Here is a 23834-nt window from a genome sequence, read left to right as displayed (position 1 = left end):
TGAATTAGCCAAATTAACTTGAAATTCCACTTTTCTTTCCCTAATTTTTTTCCTGCATGACCTAGCTCTATCTGTAAATTCTTCATAAGTAGCCAGCCCTTTTATCCATAGTCTGTAAACTTTCTTTTTATCCCTGATTTCTTTCAGAATCTTCCTATTTAACCAAGCTGGCCGTCTTACCCTCCGTCTGGCCTTTTGGCACGCTGCTATAGCCTGTTGCTGTGCACTCAAAATTTCCTGCTTGAAACATGTCTATCCCTCCTGGACCCCCTTGCCTTTAAGGGTTTTTTCCCCAGGGTATGTTCTGAGTCAGTTTTTTGAATAGGCCAAAATCTGCCCTCTGGAAGTCCAGAGTAGAGGTTTTAACGGTAGCTCTCCTTACATCCCTGAGGATTGAAAATTCTATTATTTCATGTTCGCTGTACCCCAGGTGGCCTCCAACCACTAGATCATCTACCAGCCCCTCTCTGTTTGTAAACAGTAGGTCTAGCGGGGCCTTACCCCTGGTAGACTCGTTTACCAGTTGATGAAGGATATTGTCCTCTATACACTCCAGGAACCTCCTTGACTGCCTCTTCTCTGCAGTATGAAGCTCCCAGCAGATGTGTGGCAGGTTAAAGTCACCCACAAGAACAAGGGCTGGAGATTTTGAGACATCTGCCAGCTGCTTGTAGAATAATTCATCCCCTTCATCATCCTGGTTGGGCGGTCTGTAACAGACACCCACAAGGGTGTCAGCCTTGTTGGCCTTCCCTCTGATTCTGGTCCACAGGAAATCAACCTTGTCACTGCTGACCTCAACTTCAACAGAGTCAAGAGACTCTCTAACATATAAAGCCAGCCCTCCACCTCTCCTTCCCTGCCTGTCCTTTCTGAAGAGCTTGTAGCCCCCCATAGCAGCACTCCAGTCATGTGATTCATCCCACCACGTTTCTGTGACAGCAACTATGTCATAGTTTTCCTGCTGCACTGTGGCTTCCAGCTCCTCTTGTTTGTTTCCCATACTGCGTGCATTGGTATACATGCTGGGCGACTGATTTTATTGTCAACTCGGGCTCTACACCCTTAGGCCTATCTCTGGAGAGCCCAGTTGCTGTCCCTTCCCCCTTCAAACCTAGTTTAAAGCACTCCTAACCAACCCTGCCAACTTATGGGCTACAGTTCTTTTGCCCTTCCTAGATAAATGAAGCCCATCTGCTTTGACGAGACCGGGCAACATGGAGTTTTCCCCATGATCAAAAAACCCAAAATTTTGACGACAGCACCATCCCCTAAGCTACCTATTGGTAAGCTGGGCTTTCCTAAACCTCTCCTCATTTATCTCCTCATTCATCCTGGCTAGCACAGGAACTGAGGCAATTGCTACCTGTGCTCCTGTCCCATGAAGTGATCGGGTCAGTCCCTTAAAATCTTTTTCAATTACCCTGGTACTCCTTTTATTGATGTCATCACTTCCAGCCTGGACAACCAACCGTGGGTAATAGTCTGAGGGTTGGATGAGCTTAGGAAGTCTTTTGGTAATATCCCTCATTCTGGCCCCGGGAAGGCAGCAAATTTCCCTGTGGGATTGGTCTGGCCGACATAGAGGGCCCTCAGTTCCCCTCAGAAGGGAGTCACCGATTACAACAACCCTTCTCTTTTTTCTCTTATCTGTAGTTGTAACCCATCCAGTAGACTGGGGGTAACCAGAAGACCTTGTGGACAGATTTTCCTCCTGACTGTCCTCCATCAGACTTTCTGAGTCCAGGGCCATATACCTGTTTTTTAAGGGCACCCTGGCAGGTGAAAGGGGTCAAGAGGGGGTGTTTTTGCCTCTACGACCAGGCACCTGTTTCCATTCGACCCCATCCATATGGTCCGCTCTGTCTGCGTGATGGCAGGAGGGGTTGGGCTTCACCACCTTCTGCTGGGCTTCCTTAGGAGTCGAAAGGCTGTGACTCCCCCAGTCAATTTCCCTTTCACTCTCCCTCATGCTTCTGAGCCTTTCCACCTCTTCTTTTAGCTCTGCCACCAGACACAGCAAATTGTTCACTTGCTCACATCACACGCAGGTGCTTCTGACACTGTCCTCTGGTAGCAGTTCCAGGCTCAAACACTCTATGCAGCCAGAGGCCTGAGTGGCTGCATCCTTTTTTAGAGGGTTCTGCCTGTATTGACACCCTTCTACTGGTAACACGAGCAACAGCTTTCATTTTTTTTTGGAAAGCATGACTGCCTTGAGTTGTGGGGAAAGGTTTAAAAAATAAAAAGCCCACAGAAAACCCTAGGCTTATGCCCTGCCTGTTTGAACTGCCATGCAAACTGCCGTGCCATGCCCCCACTGCCGTGCCACGCCCCTGTTTGCCCACTCCTGTTTGCCAAGTTCCAGGAGGATAACAGTCGTATGTGGCTTGCTATGGTTTTTGAACCAATTTCACCAGCTCAAATCCCAGACAAGTAATGTTATCTCTCAGGGAACACTGTCATGAGGAATAACTGAAAGGATTGAGGATCTCTGGTTTTTTTTGTTTTCTCTCTCTTTTTTTTTTTATTATTATTTTGTATTTGCTATTTTAGTTGCTCCAAGGAGTTCTACTGGATGCAAAAGAATTAGAGTTTCCAAAACAGGCATTGTGAGGACTCACATTTTCAAGATTAGCAGGGAAAATCAAGATCACTGTCTACTATGACAGACTAGGAACACAAAGAACACACTCACTTCTGTTTTTCAGAGGGTAGGACCAAAGGAACTTCCTAAAGTGAAATGCAAGTGAGACAAGTAAAACATATAAAATTAAGGGCTGGAAATCAATTATTGGTTATATGTTGTTTCTGTGTATAGATTTTTAAAAAAATATTCTGTTTTTTCAGTTTTACATGTTAGATACTTAGAGGTTAAGTCTACAGCAAATTTCTTCTCAGTGTTCAAGAAAGGCAGGGCAATGCCAAATGGTAAGCTTTTCTGAGAACAAATAGGAAACAGAACTGTGATTCTGGAACTTGCACTTAACAGCAAGGCCAGTGGTCCTGAGCTGGGAAAGAGTTTAATGCAGAAAAGATTGCTTCTTTCCCAGACCTGATGGTACATCCACAAATGCAGCTCTTCCCAAATTCAGTCAGTCTCAATTAGCCCGGCAGAACTAAGCCAGTGAAAAGTATTGTGGTAGTTGTGTTGGCAGAACAAAGATGGGAGGATGTTGGCCAAGGGATGGTAGTCTCCTAAGTAAGCTACCATTAGAACAGCACATATTCCTATGCCCTGGCTTACAGTGTCTTTTGAAATGCGCGCTTGTCCTTTGCTTCCTTTTCAGAGCCAAGACTAAAATGATAGTTTACATCAGAGACAGCAAGAACCCTTTTTTTATTTTTTTCCCTTTTTTTCTGTCTGTGTGAAGCATGGAGATGGTAACTTGGAATGGCAGAAGAGGGGTATATCTCTCATTGTTTCTCTTCCTTTTCTTCTGTCTTTACTTCCATTTCTTTCAAGTAGTGCTTTCACCTTTGTTTAAAAGTAGATTAAGGATTGCAAGCATCTTCCCACTTACTTTCCATTATGATTTTGACCATCCATCTCAACTGCTTGCTAGGCCTCAGGCACTGGGAAATTGGTATCCTCTAAAAGGTAAAATAAGGTAGTATATTTCTTGTCATCTTTCTTTCAGACACCTGCTTTTATTTTGGAATAATGGAGAAAAGATTATTTTCCTGTAAGCTTGTATTTGTCAGCTTTTAATACACAACTTGGAAGGCCTTCAGAAAGTTAATATAATGACTCTTTAACACAGAATTCACAGTGTCCTTGTTTTTCTGGTGAGTGCTCCATTAATCAGTCATCTCAGAGAAGACAAATTTGAGGCAGCCAGATACACCTGCCAACATTTGTTTTCACATACAGAGTAAAATGGCCTGATGTCATTATTGTTATTTCTCCAGTTACACAGCTGAGGTCTCTGCTGGAGTGATAAAGCCATAGAACAACCAAAACCTGAAATGCAAAAGAAAGGAAACATCAAAGGAAGCTAATAAAAAATAGAAGAAAGAATAAGGGGAATAAGGAGGGAGAAAGAGGGAGAGAAATTTTACAGATTAGGAATGGAGGACCAGAAAGTTTAAGCTAAACATTTACGGTGATTCAAAAGCCAAATTCAGGCTTCTGGAATTCCAGGTTAAGAACTTCAGTAAAAAAGTACCCAAGGAAGTATTATTTTATATTGAACTCTGAGTAAAATAGTATTTGAACCCATCATTATAAAGCTATCACATACCTCAGAGATGTTCCTCCAAGAGTCAAAACCACCCATGATTCACTGGAGTCAATTTTTAGTGTTGCATCTTGGAAGACACAGCCTTTTACCTCTGTTCCAGCAGTGGTCCCTGGAAGACAAGGTAAAGAGGAGTGAATTGATCTCTTTGCCTCTGTTTCACTCTGGTTTTTGACACTATTAGTAAAGAGAAGTGAATCGATCTATTTGTCTCTGTTTCACTCTGTTTTTTTGACACTATTAGCTGTAAAATCAGTGAGATGAACACAGACACAAGTGGAGAAAACTACAAAAACCTTTGAGGTACTGTTTTAAGCCTTCTGCAGTTCAAGCATTTCAGGTTTAATTTCTGTCTTAAAAGTCTTTGACTGTGTTCCTATAGATGTCTTTTCTTCCTCTAGTTGACATTTTGACTGGCCAGGAATTTTGCCTACTAAGAATTTAATGGAGGTGAATTATATTATGAATATTCTATTTAAAAACATCCACAGAAATGTTGGATTTAACTAGAAATTCTGTTAGGGTGACATATTTTACTGTACTTGCATTTAGTTGTTCTTTTTATTAGCACAGTTCCTCAAGCTGATTTCCTTACTACCATTTTTTTGGTTTTTTTGCTCTTTTGTTACAGAGATAGTTTGCTGTATTTTGTACCAGCTGAATAACAAGTAATGTTTCTGTTCTCTCTTTTCTTACTTCTCTGCTATTTCACTTCTTGCTCCCATTTCTTTATTCTTTTTCATATTTCCTTGTTTCTTTTCGCATTTTTGTCTTCTTAGCTAAAGTCATTCATTTCATTCTACCTGAACAGCTAGTTTATAGTCTTAAAATACTTCTTCTTTTCCAATATCTCTTTTTATCCTTCTATACAGATTTCTTGTCTTCTGCTTACTTGTTGTGCACTTTATCTCGAAACAGTGCTGTCTCAGTTTGAGACAATTTGGAGAGGCAGAGACCTTGAACAGAAGACTTCATTCTTGGATTTAATATCCCTGGTTTCTCCAGTACAGAGACCAAATACACCCAGATATAAGTGAAAAAAAAAACCCTTACCAAGAAGAAATGCCAAAAAGAATACTGATAAAACTGTTAAACTAACCAGTGAGGAAAAACTTCCCAAGCCCCACCCATCAGACCAAATCCAGATGATGGCTGGCCTCCCCCACACAAATAAAACATATGTGCCCTTCCATGAGGATTGCCTCCCCCACATCCAGAAGACCTGGCAGAAATGGCTGAAGAGTCAATGCTGGTCAGAAATGGTGGATATATGGGATTTGATGCCAGCAGATGCTAACATGATGCTGGAGCAAAGCTGCGGTGCTGTTGCAGGAAGTTGGAGCAGGGCTGTGGACACCCGAGGTGACCTGAAGGACCCATAAGACACCCAATGGATCCAGTAATAAGACTTGGTTGTTGCAACTTCAATGTTCCTTGGTTGAAGTGGTGGTTGCAATCTGGATCTGTCAAGGAGGTAGTAATGGTAGTGCTATATCCAGCAATAAGCAGTCAGCTACATCAGAAGTACTTCTCATTCACTAAAGGCTTTTTCATCTGGTTTAATTTTCTTTGTGAGTATATGAACTTGAATCCAGAAGCAGGTGATTTTAGGGTTTGAAGCTTTACAGCTTAAAGTAAAAATGTGATAGTGTCTTACTGTCAGAAGTGTTCTTATTCATTCTTCTTGGAGATTTCTACTACCAACAGCCCTGACTTTCTTTACCTCTGCAGCTGAAATTCCACCAACTAGCAAGAAGTTTGAGGTAGGAAGAGGGGTAAGTGGGAAAGGGCAGAAGTTTTCATCTTGTTTGAGAATCTGTTTCACAGAATCCCATGGAAACTGTCATGGCAGGCAGAGGAGGTCAATCACTGTAGCATAAACACAATCCAAAATCAGAGGCAAAAAAAATCAGTAAAATTTGAGGAGGTTGTGTGCTCAGCCAGAACCAACATACAGAGGTGGAACTGGAGATGAGAAATGTCTCTATATTCCTGTGAATGATCTAAGAGAGCAAAGTCTTAACCACCTCCCAGAGCCAAAAATCCACAGGTCAGTTGGAGGGGAAACTGGCAAAGGAGGTCAACCAGATTGGTTTCCATAAGTAGCAAAGGTAAGGCTGAGGAAAATTTGAGTTTATGGCTCACTGGGACAGGGTTCCTACTGGCAAGGAACTTGGAGGAGTCCAAGATACTCAGTGCCTTTTTCACTGCCAAGAGGTTCCCTCAGGCACCCATGTCTCTAGGTCTCCTTGTGGGAACCAGGCAGTGCTCATAGGAAGGGGAGATTGAGAGAACTTGGCCCACTTGGACACACACAAGTCCATGAGACTACACTGGACACATCCAAGGGTGCTGAAAGATGTCTGATGTGTCACTGTGGGGGTGCCTTTGAAAGGTAGTGGCAAGTGTTTCCTGTTACTGGAAAAAGACAGCCATTGCCCCCATCTTCAAAAGGAGCAAAGAGGAAATTCCTGGTAACTACAACTGTGGCAGCCTCTCCTCAGCCCCATCCAGGAAGGAAATTAAGTAAATCCTCCTAAAAGCAACTTGCAGACCTAGTGTGATGTTGGAGGGAGGGGAGCAGTTCCCACCTGTTGTGGTTTGGAATTATTATGTAAATGCTCTCCCCTGCCACAAACTGCCCATGCCAGTAGTTAACAAAAAAAGTAGTTAACTGCTGATCACTGGGGTGGGGGCAGGTTTGTCTTTTTTTGTTCTTGGGGGTCTACACACGGCTGGGGAGTTGTGTGTGTGTGCGGAGTTGAGGAGAAGCCTTCTCGCTGCTGCTGCTGCTGCCTTTCCCGGACTGCTTCTGGCTGCTCGCTGCTGCTGCTGCTCTTTGCTGCTCCTGGCTGCTGGTGTTTCTGCTTCTTGGACAAGGAACACAGAGGGAAGAGACAGAGCTCATCTGAGAGCTCACTACTCGTCTGTCTTGCTGGAGAGGGACTGGAAACTCACTCCGCAGCCAGCCGGGCTGTGACATTGACACTGCCTAAGTATAACTTTCCTCCCAGAGGAAAACCTGCTGGGTTTTGTTGTTTTTTTTTCTCTCTTGTAGTGTTGGGGAAGCGGTTTGCACTAGTCTGTTTACATACGTATATATAGCAGTTAAGAACAGTTATCCTTCTTGTATTAAAAGTTCCTCTTCTTAAATTTGATAAAGAGTGGCGTGATTATTGTGGAGAAGGCCCCCTCCCCTGCTTGTGGGTAAACATTTTGGTTTTTCCCCTCAAACCAAGACACCGCCTGTCCTCCAGAGCCTGGGAGTGCTGAGACAAAGACCTTTTCAGTTCGGGGGCAAGGGGCAAAACCAGACTTATTGCAAAATTCACAAGGCTTTTTAGGGTTCCAAAAGGAAGGTGCCAGAGTTGGGACTGGATTGGATAAGGACTCCAGAAGGGGAATGACTTAGGTGCCTCAGCTAGCCAATAGGGGAAACAGAGAATAAAAATAGAAAACCAGGGATTGGGGACAGATGGGTGAGATAGCCAATAGGGCTAGGACAGGGGCGGAAGCTGGCAGGAGTGGCAGCCACACAGCCACAGGCACGGGGACACAAGGCAGGGAGGCATGCCCAGGCGTGTTCCCACAGCTGCCACCACGGGAGTGCAGGGGGGGCCAGTCTTGGCCATTTTGTGACAGTGTGATAACTGTTTCTTTTATACTGTCATAATTTTAAACCTGTGCTGCATGTTTGAAACAATTGTTTTGCAGATATGGGGCTCAAAATGACACTATAACGAACAGTTAAAGTTGTTTGGAATTTCTATTCTTGCTTATATTCAGCAGCATCTCAAATGAACTAAATTCTGACTTATAATACTATTTTTGTAATAGAAGCAGCAATGCAATGTCTGGAAGAAGGCAATATGGTAGATCCACTTGCATTTCAACTTGTACCGTTAGTTTTCTGTTCAAACTGGAAATCCAGTTGATACAAATCAGGAGTAGCTCTCAGTTTTGTTTTTCCAGAATTCATCCTACACAGGCACTCTACAAGTTGTTTGTTTCTTTATTCAGAAGTGGTACAAGAAAGAGTCAAAAGGGTAGAGAATATCAAAAATAAAAGGAAAATGTATATTTTTATATTTATATATTATTATATATGTGTATATGTGTGTATATATATGTATGTATGTGTATAATGTACTAATTTTATGTAATAATTATTTTGTTTGTCACATAAAATTATCCCCAAACAACTGAAGGTTTATAATCAGTTTATCATTTTATATGTGTGGGACTACAATATTTTAATGCTGATGTGTATTAATGCAATACTTCCATAAGCGCTTGCTGTTTTGTTTAATTTTCAGAAATTGTTTTTAAAGTAAAAATTAGCAACATACCTTTCTAAACTATTAATTCAAATGAAAGAATATTTGCAAATATTTGAGGAGAATAAAGTTTAATCTGTTCTCTGAATCTCACTGGAACATGTTGCCTACAGAGCTTCTGGACTCTCCTTTCTTGGAGGTATTCAAAAGCCATTTGAACCAGTCCTGCTTGAGCACTGGAGTTAGACAAAATTACCTCTAGAAGATGACCTTGTAATAAATTGTAACTTTTGACAGAAATTAGAATGCAACTACTAGCTCTAAATTGTCATCAAAGTCTATAAATATGCCAGTTAAAAACATTATCACCGAATCACAGAATAAGCTGAGTTGGAAGGGACCCACAAGGATCACTGAGTTCAGCCCTTAGCCTTGCACAGGACCATTGCCAAGAGCCACACCATGTGCCTGAGAGTATCATCCAAACACTTCTTGAACTCTGTCAGGCTTGGTGCTATGAATGCTTTCTTGAGGAGCCTGGTCCAGCACCCAACACCTTCTGGGTGAAGAACCTCTTTCTAATATCCAGTCTAAACCTCCATGACACTTCAGGCCATTCCCTTGGGTTCTGTCACTGGAAACCACAAAGAGATCAGTGCCTGTTCCCCTTCTTCCTCTAATGAGGAAATTGTAGACTGCAATGTGTATCCTCTTCTTCAGGCTGAACAGACCAAATACCCTCAGCTGCTCCTCATACACTTTGTCCTCAAGGCCCTTCACTGTCTTTGTTTCCCTCATTTGGACATTCCTCAACAGCTTGATATCTTTCTTATATTGTGGTACCCAACTGCACACAATGATCAAGGTGAGGCCGCCCCAGTGCAGAGCAGAGCAGACAATCCCCTCCCTCGACCAGCTGGCGAGGCTTTCCCTGATGCCCCCCAGGACATGTTTGACCCTCCTGGCTGCCAGGGCACTGCTTACTCACATTCAACTTTCCATTAACCAGCACCCCCAGATCCCTTTCTGTGGCACTGCTTTCCACCATCTTTTTCCCTAGTCTGTACATACATCCAGAGTTGCCCCATCCCAGGTGCAGAATCTGACACTTAAACAGGACAATAATGAGCTGTGACTATCATGGCTGTTGGATATGAATGAGTTTCATCACACATAGGATTTCTGTTCACTTGTTTTCAGTCCTTTGATCTGCCATGTCCTGCTAGATGTACAGAAGGATAAATTTACTGGTTAGAGGCACCAGTCTTTTCTGCACAGTACCAGTCAAATGAAATCTAAATGTCGGTTGGGAGTCTCTAGTTTTAAAAAACAAAAGTAATCATCCCTTTGCAGTAACTGATATGGTTTTTTTCCCTGACATAATTTCAGCAACCAGGAGAAACTTGACCTGCTGGTCAGTAGAAGGAAAGTGAAGTTGTTAAGAAATATATCTTATGTGAACAATTCTGGAAAAGTTTGCAACAAGTCACATATGAAACTTTTTTCTCATTTGTTTTGAATAACTTTTAAACTTCTCCCTCCCCCCCGCCCCAATTTAGACTCCTAGGCTTTTAACAGTGGTAAAATATTTCACCATCATTCTGATAACTTTAATACTTTTATCTGTGCCATCCATGAAGAATATAGGTGCTTTCTGGTTTTTAAGAAACCCTAAAATGTAAGCAGATTCTTAATCACATTAAATCCAAACAAAGATAATTTTTTCTAAAGACTGTCTTATGACTAACCTTTTGAAATCTGGAGAAGTGGGATTTCATGCATAAAGGAAATCTGCCCTTTTAACAATTGCTATCCCAAGTCATAAATACAATAGTGCTCCTGAGTATATTAGCACAAGAGTTTGAAAATAATTATGTGTTTTAGGATTATTGTGAGTGTGGAATAGGCAAATGCCTTGAGTAAAAGCTCTGAGACTCTGAATTCCCTAAGGCCAAGGTACACTTAAAATAAGCATGACCTATCATAGAATCATAGCATATCCTGAGTTGGAAGGAACCCACATGGATCACCAAAGTCCAATTCCTGATCCTGCACAGGGAAGCCCCAAGAATCACACCATGTGCCTGAGAACATTGTCCAAATTCTTCTTGAACTCTGAGAACTGAATGCTTCAGACTTGAGACTATGACCACTTCTCAGTGGAGCCTGTTCCAGGACCGAAACAACCTCTTCATGAAGAAGTTTTTCCTAATATTTAACCTAAACCTCCTCTGACAGAGATTGATTCCAACGCCTGGGGTCTTGTCACTGGTCACCACAGAAAAGATATCAGTGTCTGTCCCTCCACTTCCCTTCCACTTCCTTCACTCCATGAGGAAGTTGGTCCGTAATGGTGTCACATGAAAGGGAGGAGGGAGACAGAAATACAAAGATTTCTAGTCTTAACTGTATTAATTAAAAGTTATTAGCTGTAAGTGCTTACAGACAATCAAATCCTTACGTACCTCAAGGACGTCTGTCTTTTAACTGACAGCACACAGGTTGGAAGGGGTTCTGACCTCTGATATGAAGCCACACTTCAGCCAGGGAGAAAATTATTAGCAATAAGTGTCCTCAGAGTAAGTGTTCTCAGAGTAATTGACCACACTTAATTGCAACAAGAGAAAAGAACCTTTGTCACCATAGCTCCCAAAATAACATTTATTAATACAAATATGTGACAATAACTATATGGGCTTACTTAGTCGGTGATAACATTTAGCTGCAGGATTGTACAAAATACCCCCCCAAAGACATCGGCATGACACACATTTCAAGGGCCACCCCAGCAGTATATCACTCCCATAGCAAACTTAACTAACAGAAGATTGCTAAACAGAAACACAACAGTTCAACACCACCAGTAAACACACTCAATAACTCAAAAGAAAAGCAACAGGAAAAATATAGCCACTTCCCATTAACACGCATACACCCAGTGAACTATAGCAAATTACAACTTATAAGGTATAAGAAAAATAAAGTAAGAATTCCATTGCTTACCCCTGCAATATTGATGGAATGGGGGAGAAAGGTGTTGTAGTTTGGGATTATTATGTAAATTCTCTCCCCTGCCACTAACTGCCCATGCCAGCAGTTAACAAAAGAAGTAGTTAACTACTGATCACTTGGAAGGGGGCAGGTTTTGTCTCTTTTGTTTTTTGGGGACATTTTTCTTTTCTTAGCTCGGTGGAAGGGAGGAGCGGTGGCTGCCGAGGAGAGAAGTGGCTCTGCTGGCACTGCTGGGGCTTCTGGCTGAGCTGCTGCTTTTCTTCTCGCCATGGCTGTTTCTCCCAGTTCCTGCATCTGGGATCCCGGCCTCTGTTCCAGCCTGACCACCGCCTGCACTGACCACTGCCTGCACCGTCACAGCTTGCCCGCCCCGGCTGGGGCAGTGACCCAGGAGAGAGAGAGGTTTGCAGCTGCTTTTGCAGGACACGTGGTGGTTCCCCACTTTCAGCTTTCTTTTTCCTTCATCTGGGACAAGAGACACAGAGTTCATCTGAGAGCTAACCACTCGTCTGTCTCGCTGGAGAGGGACTGGGAACTACTGGGAACTCACTCTGCAGCCAGCCGGACTGTGACATTTGACACTGCTTAAGTATAACTTTCCTCCTGGAGGAAAACCTGCTGGGTTTTGTTGTTGTTTGTTTTCTTTTTTCTTTCTCTTGTGGTGTTGGGGAAGCGGTTTGCACTAGTCTGTTTATATATAGCAGTTAAGAACAGTTATCCTTCTTCTATTAAAATTCCTTTTTTCTTAAATTTGATAAAGAGTGGCGTGATTATTGTGGAGAAGGCCCCCTCCCCCGCTTGTGGGTAAACATTTTGGTTTTCTTCCCCTCAAACCAAGACACATTTTTGGCGCCCAATGTTTGGGGCTTGTAAACAAAGAAGGATAACTGTTCTTGTGGCACCATGTGGGTATTGAGTTTAGGGTTCATCAGGACCATCCTGTATAATATATTGACTTTTTGTTGGTACAAATTCATGCCTAAAGGAGCAGCAGGTTTAAGTCTTATCAACAAATCAATGAGTAAAACTCAAATAGCCGCAATTATTATTGAGTTCTTACTCTGGATTTATGGTGCCATGAATTCGATGCCTTTGGGTGTCATGTGGGTGGTGTTCTCCAGGCTGTTTTCCTGCCGTAACCTAAGCTGCTACCTCTGGGGATTCAGTGATAATAGTACGGACCCTTGGAAAGGAACAAAGGGGAATTTTTTCTCCCAACCCTTTGTCCATTCCCCATTCAAGTCTGCTACAACAGCTTTTGAGATGTTTAAATTCTCCCTGGATGCCAGAGATATCTTGCTCTTTATGGTTTTTCTGCAAGGTTGTATCCCTGCGGCCTACAGTATGTTTGAAGGTAGGGCCAGGGTTTTTTCGAGAACGTATTCAGAAGCCTAGCCCAGTGAAGGGGGAAAAGCAAGAGAATAAAACCCCTGATGCCACAATGAAGGGGGAAAAGGAAGAGAATAAAACCCCTGACGTTACAGTGAAGAGGGAGAAGGAAGAGGGTAAAACCCCTGACATTACAGTGATGCAAGATGGGGCTAAAAAAAGGGAAGAGGATAAAACCTCTGATGTTACAGTGACGCAGAACGAGGCTAAACCAGGAGGACAGGTCAAGCCTATGGAAGTTACCCCTATCCAGAAAAGAAAATATAAGACCAAATCAGACCATCCAGTGGACGATGAGGGGGCTGCTGCACCTCCACAGCAAGCAGACCCAGAGCCTGAGATCATCACTGAGTCATTGTCATTTGATAATCTCCGTAGTTTGCGGAAAGACATTGCTCGACACCCGGGCAAGCCCATCCTTACTTGGTTGATCCAAGTTTGGGACCTTATGGGTGAAACCTTACAACTGGATGGTGCTGAAGCCAGGTTTTTGGCGGCTCTGGCCCAGGATGTGGCTATTGAACAGGTGTTCGTGAGGGAATCAAAGCCCCTTTCACTCTGGGCACGACTTCTAACGAGTGTAAGAGAGAAGTTTGTTTATAGAGAAATCCTGCAGGAACATCACATTAAGAAGACTTGGAAGACGATGGAAGAAGGAATTTTATGTCTGAGGGAAATGGCAATGATGGACGTGCTTTTTGGAAGGGATGGGCAAACCAGTAATGACCCTGACAAGGTCAGATGCACACCACATATGTGGTGGAACCTTTCACACTCGGGGTCAGCTGAATACACCGATTTCCTGGCATCCATGTATAGGGAAGAGAACCAAGAAACAGTGGGTGCTGTAGCAAATAAGCTCTGGATATATGAAGGCATGACCCACAGCCCAATGCAGGCCCGTATTTCTGCTGTAGAGACATTGGTTGAGAGTCTCAAGATGCTGCCTGCAGAGGTAAAAGCGATCAGAGAGGAAATTAGGGAAAGTCTCCAAGTGGCACCAGTGCGAATGAGAACCTCTGAAGTCAGAGCCAGACGCCCCCCAGCCAGGGGAAGTGGACAGACCTCATGAACTGAGATGTGATACTTCCTGGTCAAACATGGAGAAGACATGGGATGGTAGGATGGGAAACCCATCCGTGCCCTTGCAGCCCGAGTACAAGAACTGAAGGAGAATGGAAGAAGGTCAGTGAGAGTAAGTGCAGTCCCAGTTTCCCATGGGCAAGAATCTGACCCACAAGAGGGCACCTCCCAGGTGTACTCATCAAGAAAAGGTTCTGACTGCTGTGACCAGGATCAGTGTTAGAGGGGCCCTGCCTCTAGCCAGGTAGAGGCACGGGACAACCGTGTCTATTGGACTGTGTGGATTCGATGGCCTGGTACATCAGACCCACAAAAGTATAAGGCTTTGGTTGATACTGGCACTCAATGCACATTAATGCCATCAGGACATGTGGGCTCAGAAACTATTTCTATTTCTGGGGTGACAGGGGGATCTCAAGAGTTGACTGTGCTAGAAGCTGAAGTGAGCTTGATAGGGAGAGATTGGTAGAAACACCCCATTGTGACTGGTCCAGCCGCCCCATGTATCCTGGGCATTGACTACCTCAGGAATGGATATTTTAAGGACCCAAAGGGGCATAGATGGGCTTTTGGAATAGCCACTGTAGAGACAGAAGGGATTGAACAATTGAACTCATTGCCAGGTCTCTCAGAAAGTCCTTCTGCTGTCGGACTGTTGAAAGTTGAGGAACAGCAGGTGCCAATCGCCACCACAACAGTGCACCGTCGGCAATACCAAACGAACCGCGATGCTGTGATCCCCATCCATAAGATGATCTGTGAACTGGAGAGCCAAGGGGTGGTCAGCAAAACCCACTCACCCTTCAACAGCCCCATCTGGCTTGTGCGTAAGTCTGATGGAGAATGGAGATTGACTGTGGACTATCGTGGCTTGAATGAAGTTACCCCACCACTGAGTGCCGCTGAGCCGGACATGCTGGAGCTCCAGTACAAGCTAGAGTCCAAGGCAGCAAAGAGGTATGCCACTACTGACATTGCAAATGCGTTCTTCTCCATTCCTCTGGCACCAGAGTGCAGGCCACAATTTGCTTTTACCTGGAGGGGTGTGCAGTACACCCGGAACCAACTACCCCAGGGGTGGAAACACAGTCCCACTATCTGTCATGGACTGATCCAGACTGCACTGGAGAAGGGTGAGGCTCCAGAACACCTGCAATACATTGATGACATAATTGTGGGGGGGGGACACAGCAGAAGAGGTTTTTCAGAAAGGAAAGAAAATCATCCAGATTCTTCTGGGAGCTGGCTTTGCCATCAAACGGAGTAAGGTTAAGGGACCAGCCCAAGAGATCCCGTTCCTGGGAGTGAAGTGGCAGGATGGACGCCGTCAGATTCCAACAGAAGTCATCAATAAGATCACAGCAATGTCTCCACCTACCAGTAAAAAGGAAACACAAGCCTTCCTGGGTGCCATAGGGTTCTGGAGGATGCATATCCCAGCATACAGTCAGATCGTAAGCCCTCTCTACTTGGTAACCCATAAGAAGAATGATTTCCACTGGGGCCTTGAGCAGCAACAAGCCTTTGACCAGATCAAGCATGAGATTGCTCAGGCTGTAGCCCTTGGACCAGTCAGGACAGGACCAGACATATAGAACATGCTCTACTCTGCTGCCAGGAATAATGGCCTGTCTTGGAGCCTTTGGCAGAAGGTGCCTGGTGAGACTCGAGGCCGACCACTTGGATTCTGGAACCGAGGCTACAGAGGATCTGAAGCCAACTATACCCCAACAGAGAAAGAGATCCTAGCTGCCTATGAAGGAGTTCAAGCCGCCTCAGAGGTGATTGGCACAGAAGCACAGCTCTTTCTGGCACCTTGACTACCAGTGCTGAAGTGGATGTTGTCAGGACAGGCTGCCTCTACACATCACGCCACGGATGCTACCTGGAGCAAGTGGATTGCCCTGATTATGCAGCGCGCCCGTATGGGAAAACGAAATCGTTCTGGGATCCTGGAAATCATCACGAACTGGCCTGAAGGTGAAAATTTTGGTCTAACAGATGAAGAGGAAGAGCAGGTGACACGTGCGGAAGAAGTTCCACCATACAATCAATTGCCAAAAGAGGAAATACGCTACGCCCTCTTCACCGATGGCTCCTGTCGCATTGTAGGGACTAATCGCAAATGGAAAGCAGCTGTATGGAGTCCCACCTGACAAGTTGCAGAAGCTACTGAAGGAGAAGGTGGGTCGAGTCAGTTTGCAGAGCTTAAAGCCGTGCAGTTGGCCCTGGACATTGCTGAACGAGAGAAATGGCCAAAGCTTTACCTCTACACTGACTCATGGATGGTGGCCAATGCTCTCTGGGGATGGTTAGACCGATGGAAGAAAACCAATTGGAAACGCAGAGGGAAACCCATCTGGGCTGCCGATATATGGCAAGACATCGCCACCCAAGTAGAGAAGCTGATGGTGAGAGTCCCCCACGTAGACGCACACGTGCCCAAAAATCGAGCCAATGAGGAACATCTCAACAACCAACAGGCAGACCGAGCTGCGCAAGTGAAAGTATCACAGACAGACCTGGACTGGCAGCACAAGGGAGAGCTGTTCTTGGCTCGATGGGCCCATGATGCCTCGGGCCATCAGGGCAGAGATGCCACTTATAAATGGGCATGAGACCGAGGGGTGGATTTAACCATGGACATTATCTCTCAGGTTATCCATAACTGTGAGACATGTGCTGCCATTAAGCAGGCTAAGAGAGTGAAGCCCCTGTGGTATTGTGGATGCTGGGATAAGTATAAGTACGGGGAGGCCTGGCAGGTTGACTACATCACACTGCCACAGACCCGCCAAGGCAAGCGCTATGTGCTCACCATGGTGGAAGCAACCACAGGGTGGCTGGAGACACACACAGTGCCTCACGCCACTGCCCGGAACACCATCCTAGGCCTGGAAAAACAAGTCCTGTGGCGACATGGCACCCCAGAATGAATTGAGTCAGATAATGGAACTCATTTCAAGAACAGCTTAGTTGCTACCTGGGTGAGAGAGCACGGCATTGAGGGGGTGTATCATATCCCCTACCATGCACCAGCTGCCGGGAAAGTTGAATGGTGTAGTGGACTGTTGAAAACCACTTTGAAGGCATTGGGTGGAGGGACTTTCAAACACTGGGATCAACACTTAGCAAAGGCTACATGGCTAGTCAACACTAGAGGCTCTGTCAATCGAGCCGGCCCTGCCCAATCAGAACCCCTTCACACTGTAGATGGAGACAAAGTCCCTGTAATACACCTGAGAGGTATGCTAGGGAAAACAGTCTGGATCAACCCTGCCTCAGGCAAAGGCAAACCCATTCGTGGGGTTGTCTTTGCTCAAGGATCTGGTTCCACCTGGTGGGTGATGCAGGAAGATGGAGAGACACGATGTGTACCTCCAGGGGAACTTATCTCTGGGTAAACGACTTATATTACTGTATTTTTAAACATTTAAATATTTGAAAGAAAATTTAAGTTTAATGTAGAGTATTGGCATGGAAGAGAATTTAGGGGTGGATAATGTTGTAGTTTGGGATTATTATGTAAATTCTCTCCCCTGCCACTAACTGCCCATGCCAGCAGTTAACAAAAGAAGTAGTTAACTACTGATCACTTGGAAGGGGGCAGGTTTTGTCTCTTTTGTTTTTTGGGGACATTTTTCTTTTCTTAGCTCGGTGGGAGGGAGGAGCGGTGGCTGCCGAGGAGAGAAGTGGCTCTGCTGGCACTGCTGGGGCTTCTGGCTGAGCTGCTGCTTTTCTTCTCGCCATGGCTGTTTCTCCCAGTCCTGCATCTGGGATCCCGGCCTCTGTTCCAGCCTGACCACCGCCTGCACTGACCACCGCCTGCACCGTCACAGCTTGCCCGCCCCGGCTGGGGCAGTGACCCAGGAGAGAGAGAGGGGTTTGCAGCTGCTTTTGCAGGACACGTGGTGGTTCCCCACTTTCAGCTTTCTTTTTCCTTCATCTGGGACAAGAGACACAGAGTTCATCTGAGAGCTAACCACTCGTCTGTCTCGCTGGAGAGGGACTGGGAACTACTGGGAACTCGCTCCGCAGCCAGCCGGACTGTGACATTTGACACTGCTTAAGTATAACTTTCCTCCTGGAGGAAAACCTGCTGGGTTTTGTTGTTGTTTGTTTTCTTTTTTTCTTTCTCTTGTGGTGTTGGGGAAGCGGTTTGCACTAGTCTGTTTATATATAGCAGTTAAGAACAGTTATCCTTCTTCTATTAAAATTCCTTTTTTCTTAAATTTGATAAAGAGTGGCGTGATTATTGTGGAGAAGGCCCCCTCCCCCGCTTATGGGTAAACATTTTGGGTTTTTTCCCCTCAAACCAAGACAACAGGGTAGCTCTCACGTAGCCCTCCCAGAGGTGGAAAATTTTTCTTCCCAAGTTGTAGTTAAACTGCACTTCTTTTATATCTTTTTTATTTCTCCAGGTGTTTGTGTGACTGACAGTCAGTTTCTTGGGCGGGTGGGGTGATGCAGATGCCCTGAGGTGAGGTGGGCCCTTGAAGATATCACAAAAGAAGGCCATGCTATGTCTTAACACTCGATCTTTTGTTAATCTTATCAGTTTGCTTCTGCGGGGAGCACCCCCCGAAAGGGGCCTGAGGCATCTCCCTCAACCCAGCAGGCCTTATCAGCTCATCACCCCACAACTGAGGTCTCCCCAGTCTCTGCTTCTCCAGGCTGAACAAACCAAGTCACCTCAGCCACTCCTCATATAGCTCCGCTTCTAGACTCTTCAACATTTTCTTAGACTTTTTTGGATGCTTTACACATTTTTTATGTTTTGGCATGCAACAGTGGACAGTACTCCAGGTGAGGTTGCACCAGCACAGAGTAGAGCAGAACAAATTTGTCTCTCAACTGGCTGCCTTCAAGGGTGTTGTCTTGGGTTGGCCTAGTTTTTTTTACCAACAATGGACTGACTCCTCCCTCCCCCCAGAGTCTTCCTGGCAAAGGGAAAAAAAAACTGGAAAGAAAAGAAGTCAAAAGAAACTGAACTGAATTAAAAAGAAATTATATTTTCTAACATTTGCAACCACATATGCAATTTGTACACACTACGTGGGGCCCCACCTCCAGGGGAAAAGGGAAAAAAAAAAGGACTGGTTAACCAGAAATAGGGAGAAACCAAACCAAACCAAAACCAAATGAAACAGACAAATACAATTAAAGGCTTCAGGAAAGAACAGGCATGATACAATCTCACCACATCCCTGGCTAGGAAAACCAACAGAAACAAGGGACCGTTCAGGCTCTCCCTGCTCCTCCGACCTCATCAGAAAAAGGAAGGCTACCACTGCCTGCTATCTCACCTCCTACTCTTACGTGGAAAACACATGTGGAATACTTATGTAATGTTGACTTCCTTAGTTACTCCTGGTTACTGAGGAAGCCATAGATCAAACCTATCACAGGTGTCAACAGCTCCTTTGAGTTTTATGTCATCTGCAAGCTTGATTAGTATTTCCTTCAAGTCCCCCATCCAAGATATGTATGAAGATGGTGAAGAGTACTGGCCTAAAACGGAGCCTTGCGGAACCACATCTGTGACCTGTCACCAGCCTAGTGTAACCCCATTCATTATAACCCTTTGTTCCTGTGATGGACTGGAGTGTTTTTACTGTCTTAAACTTTGTCAAAATCATAGAAAGACTTTTTGTTAAACTGCAAGGAAGCAACTGCCTGTCTGCAGCCACTGAAGTACCCACCTTCCAATCTCTCCTGACTGGAATTTGGACTGTTACTGAGAACTTGAGATAGGACTCTTGCCTAATCATCCTAGGTCTGAGAAGAAGGAAATAAGGCTCAGGGGGTGGTGGAGGAGAAGGATTTTATGTGTGTGATGGCAAAAATCTCTCGATCCCAACTGAAAATCTCCCCATACCCACACACTGGGAAGACAATGTACACACAGGACATTCACATAAGAGGCAGTCAAGAAGGGTCAAAAACCATCAAAGATCTCCAAAGTGTCCCTGGACTTATTCCTGAGGCCTTCCACCACCAGAGGACTGCAGGGGATCCAAGTGATGCAGCAAATCCAGAGCCTGTTGTAAGAGACTGCAAAGCTTCCCCTGCCAAGGGGAGGTGCCTGCCATTTCCTGAAGGTGTATTAATCCACTGGACTCTGCATTTTGTGGAACCCTCACCAACAAGAAGACCAGAAGAACTGAACCAACAGGACACCGCCAGGTTCCACTGTTGTGATACATTTTCTATTTAATCTCCCTCTGTCCCTTTCTTTCTTCTCCCTACATCCTTTTCCTATTTTTGTCTATATCTTTTTATAACTGCCTCACATTTACCATTAAATAAAATCCATATGATTGACTTTTGCATGTGGTCTCATTTGCACCTTGATTCGGGCAGAGGCATTTCTAATAATTTTAGTAACTGGATCGTAACAGTAACCTATACACAAGTCAGTTGCTCGCCCATCACATGACATGTTTATCCAGCTGTTTGCTGGACATTTTGTCCCGAAGAATATTGTGAGAGACAGTATCAAAAACTACAGCAATGCTTCTATTTTGGCTATCCTGGCTTTAAGGAAAGAATCATAGCATTTGTTTTCTTGAGGTGATTTGTTACTTTTTGTATTGCATACATTTGGTAAATCTTATGGTTCATTTTATCAGAGAGATCATATTGGACACTGCTGTGACAAGCTTCGAGACTATCATGCCATCAGTAGAGTCAAGGTGAGACCTGGCAGCAGTTGTGACTACATCCACATTATATGCAGATCATCTCAAATTCCTTCCCATACATCAATCTTGCTGCATGAATGCTTAGTGTTGTGCATGCCAGCACACGCAACATGTGCTAAACGTTTCTGACCTGTGCACATGTTTTTTCATCCAAGGATTTTTGTACTTTGTTCATATTTTGGACTGGAGCTATAATTTCTTAACACTGTAGTTATGCTAATATAATATACAGTTGATACATTATCATGTGAGAATAAAGACACCATCAAAAGTATTATGAAGGAGTTACTTTGCTGCTACCATCTGATTTCAGACACTTATAATGCATGCAATTTAATGGAGGCTTTTACTTTTTCAACTATACCAAGAAAGTTCATGCAGCTTTGCCTTTGTAGATAGTCCAAAAAAATATTAATAGCTGTAAAGACAAAATAAATTTAATGAGTTCTGTCATAAGATTAGTTATATTATGAAGTTAGGAAAAAGTGTCAACAAGGATACATTAAATAAAGTACTAGTAGAAGTTGCTTAGAACTTGGTGTAGTATAGTATTGCACTAAACCCCACATGGAAACATGTTAATAGACCTGAATTTAAGGAGACTGGCAGTACACATTTTCCTATTTCTTGTACGCTTAGGCTGTGCCACATTGTAAATTAAATAGTATTGCCTTTTATGGTTACAATTAAGTCCCAAGGCAAAGAAGATAATTATGCTTTCAGATGTTCCAGTCACAGGGCAAAGTAGAGGGAACTGACATGTTCCCTCTAACACCTCTGGATAAGTAGCTGTAAGTGAGAGTGCCTCAAATCTGGGAGAGGCACTTTAGGTTTGCTTGTGAAATGTTATGTGAAGGAATGCAAAAAGAAAAAAAATGAAAAACAATAAAAAGTTATAGCAAAACAACACTGAACTTAGGGGAGCCCTTGAATCACCACAGATGCCAAATGAGTTCCTTAATCTGACATTCGGACTCTCTGAGATTCAGAGAAATATGTGAATGATTGTGCACAATTGAGATAATAAACACAGTGCAATAGAGAACAATGATTTTTTTTCCACCTTTTTGTAAAGTCTTTTGTAGGCATGGTAATCCAACAGATGCTCAACTGGTGCCAATAATGGCATATTGAAGCATTTTGGCTTTCCATTGTAATTCATCAGTTTCAAAATGTAAGTTGAATATATTTTATATGAAGCTGGCCCTGTCTCTGACTACAAGTAAATTGTCATGACATCCAAATTCACACAGACACAGTTCTCAATGGCCTTTTATGAAGCTCAGTATCTCTTGTTGTTAATTAAGACAACTTGACTCCAGCAAACTAAAATAGAACTTTTATTTCTCAGTCCTCATCATTGATGGGGTACAACAGAGTTGAGGAATGCCAGAGAAAAGCATGCAATGTTTATATTAAGGAACTCTCCTTGCTCAAGGACATTATAGACTATAACAAAGGTTACACATAGAACAATTTAACACACTGTTACACACATTTTTTAAACTTGTATACCTTATTAAATTATCTAACATATACCTTATTCAAATTATCTAACAACACATTACTATAGCTGAATATGAACTAAGATATATTTCACAAAAGTATTAGCTCTAAATAGCTTTTTTCTATCTTATTTTTAACTTTTTCACATGTATCTTTCTGCGGCAGTGAGCAAGTTTCTTCTCTCACTCTGCTATCAGCCCAAGGTTGCCTTACAGATTACACTGTTATCTTTGAGGCCTCTATCTGGGAAACTGCTCTTCTGCTTGAGAACCTGTATATTCCCCAACATCTCCCTTTTTTAATTTTCTAAATGAAGCACTAAAACTTGTGCAAAGCTAAGATGAGCTAAACATGAAACACGGGAAAGAAAACACAGCACACTGATCAAAATGCAGAAAACCACAAAAATTATAGTTAAGGCTAAAACAGTTTGTCAGTCAGTTCCAGAAGTTATGATGGGGTTTCTTCTGACTGCTTTTCCCACTTAAGTCATATTTATATTATTTTCCTTGTGAAAGGGGAAGACATAAAGTAACATTTGAAGTAATTTCATGTTTAGATAGAGTTTGAGTTTCTTTAGTCATTAGCGTGTTTAGGGCATGAAAAGTAATATGTATTTTTGAGCTAATGAAGCAAAGTTCAGCTTTCAATAACAATCTGGATCATTCCTTTGGCTTAATTGTTCTTAGATACATTGGTTTTAACACAGTGTAACCACAACACTGCTGCATTGCTCCACCCTTTGTTTCATATCTGCATTGATTTAAACAGAACATGACCTCAGCACCTCTGTGCTACTCTATGCTTTGTTTCATGTTTCCCTTAGAGTGGTACACCAAGCTCTCTCAGAATTCTTTCTCTTAAGCTGTGCAGACAGCTTGCCTGTGGTGAACTACAGTGAAGGCATGCACTCCTTTCTGAACTTTGTTTTTCCGTCTTCTTCTTATACACTCATTCACAGAAGATTCACAAAGCAAAAGTCAAAGAACTGTTTGTTAATAATTTAATATGTAGTCCAAAGCTGCAGTACAGAAAAGATTTAGTGGGGTTTCTTTTTGCATGGACAAAATCAGACAGCCTGTTTTCACCCTTTGAAAATACCTAATTTAAACTAATCCTAACTCATAAACAACACAATGTTTCTTCTTTCATATTATTTTTAAATTAATTGTTTAGGAATTTATTATTCACACTGCACTTCTGCACACAAAATAGTTATTTTGCATGTTAAAAATGCATCATCAGCTGTATAACTATTCTAGTTTCACCAGAGCCATCACCAAGTGTGATTTTTTTTAATTAGAAATACATAATGAGAACAGCCCTCTGCAAGAAAAAAACCCAGAAGCTGGGGTGGATATATGGCAATAATGTTAAACCCCTACATTTAGATTTAAATTTATAGGAGAAGAGTGGATCATTTTTCAATTTGAAACTGACTTGAAATAACTTTCAAAATTTCCTCTTAAACTAACTGTGGTTTAGTGAACTGTATTCTGCTTATCTTACTGCCATCCTATTCAAAATGGTTTAATTACACTTAAACAATGAGTTTCATAAAGGGTTCAAAAATGTTTTGAGAACAGCTAACATGAATTTTGAACCTGTACAGGTTAGTGTAT

This window comes from Pithys albifrons, chromosome Z (genome assembly GCF_047495875.1).
Source record: "Pithys albifrons albifrons isolate INPA30051 chromosome Z, PitAlb_v1, whole genome shotgun sequence".
In the NCBI taxonomy this organism is placed as follows: Eukaryota; Metazoa; Chordata; class Aves; order Passeriformes; family Thamnophilidae; genus Pithys; species Pithys albifrons.
This window is presented reverse-complemented; position numbering follows the sequence as displayed.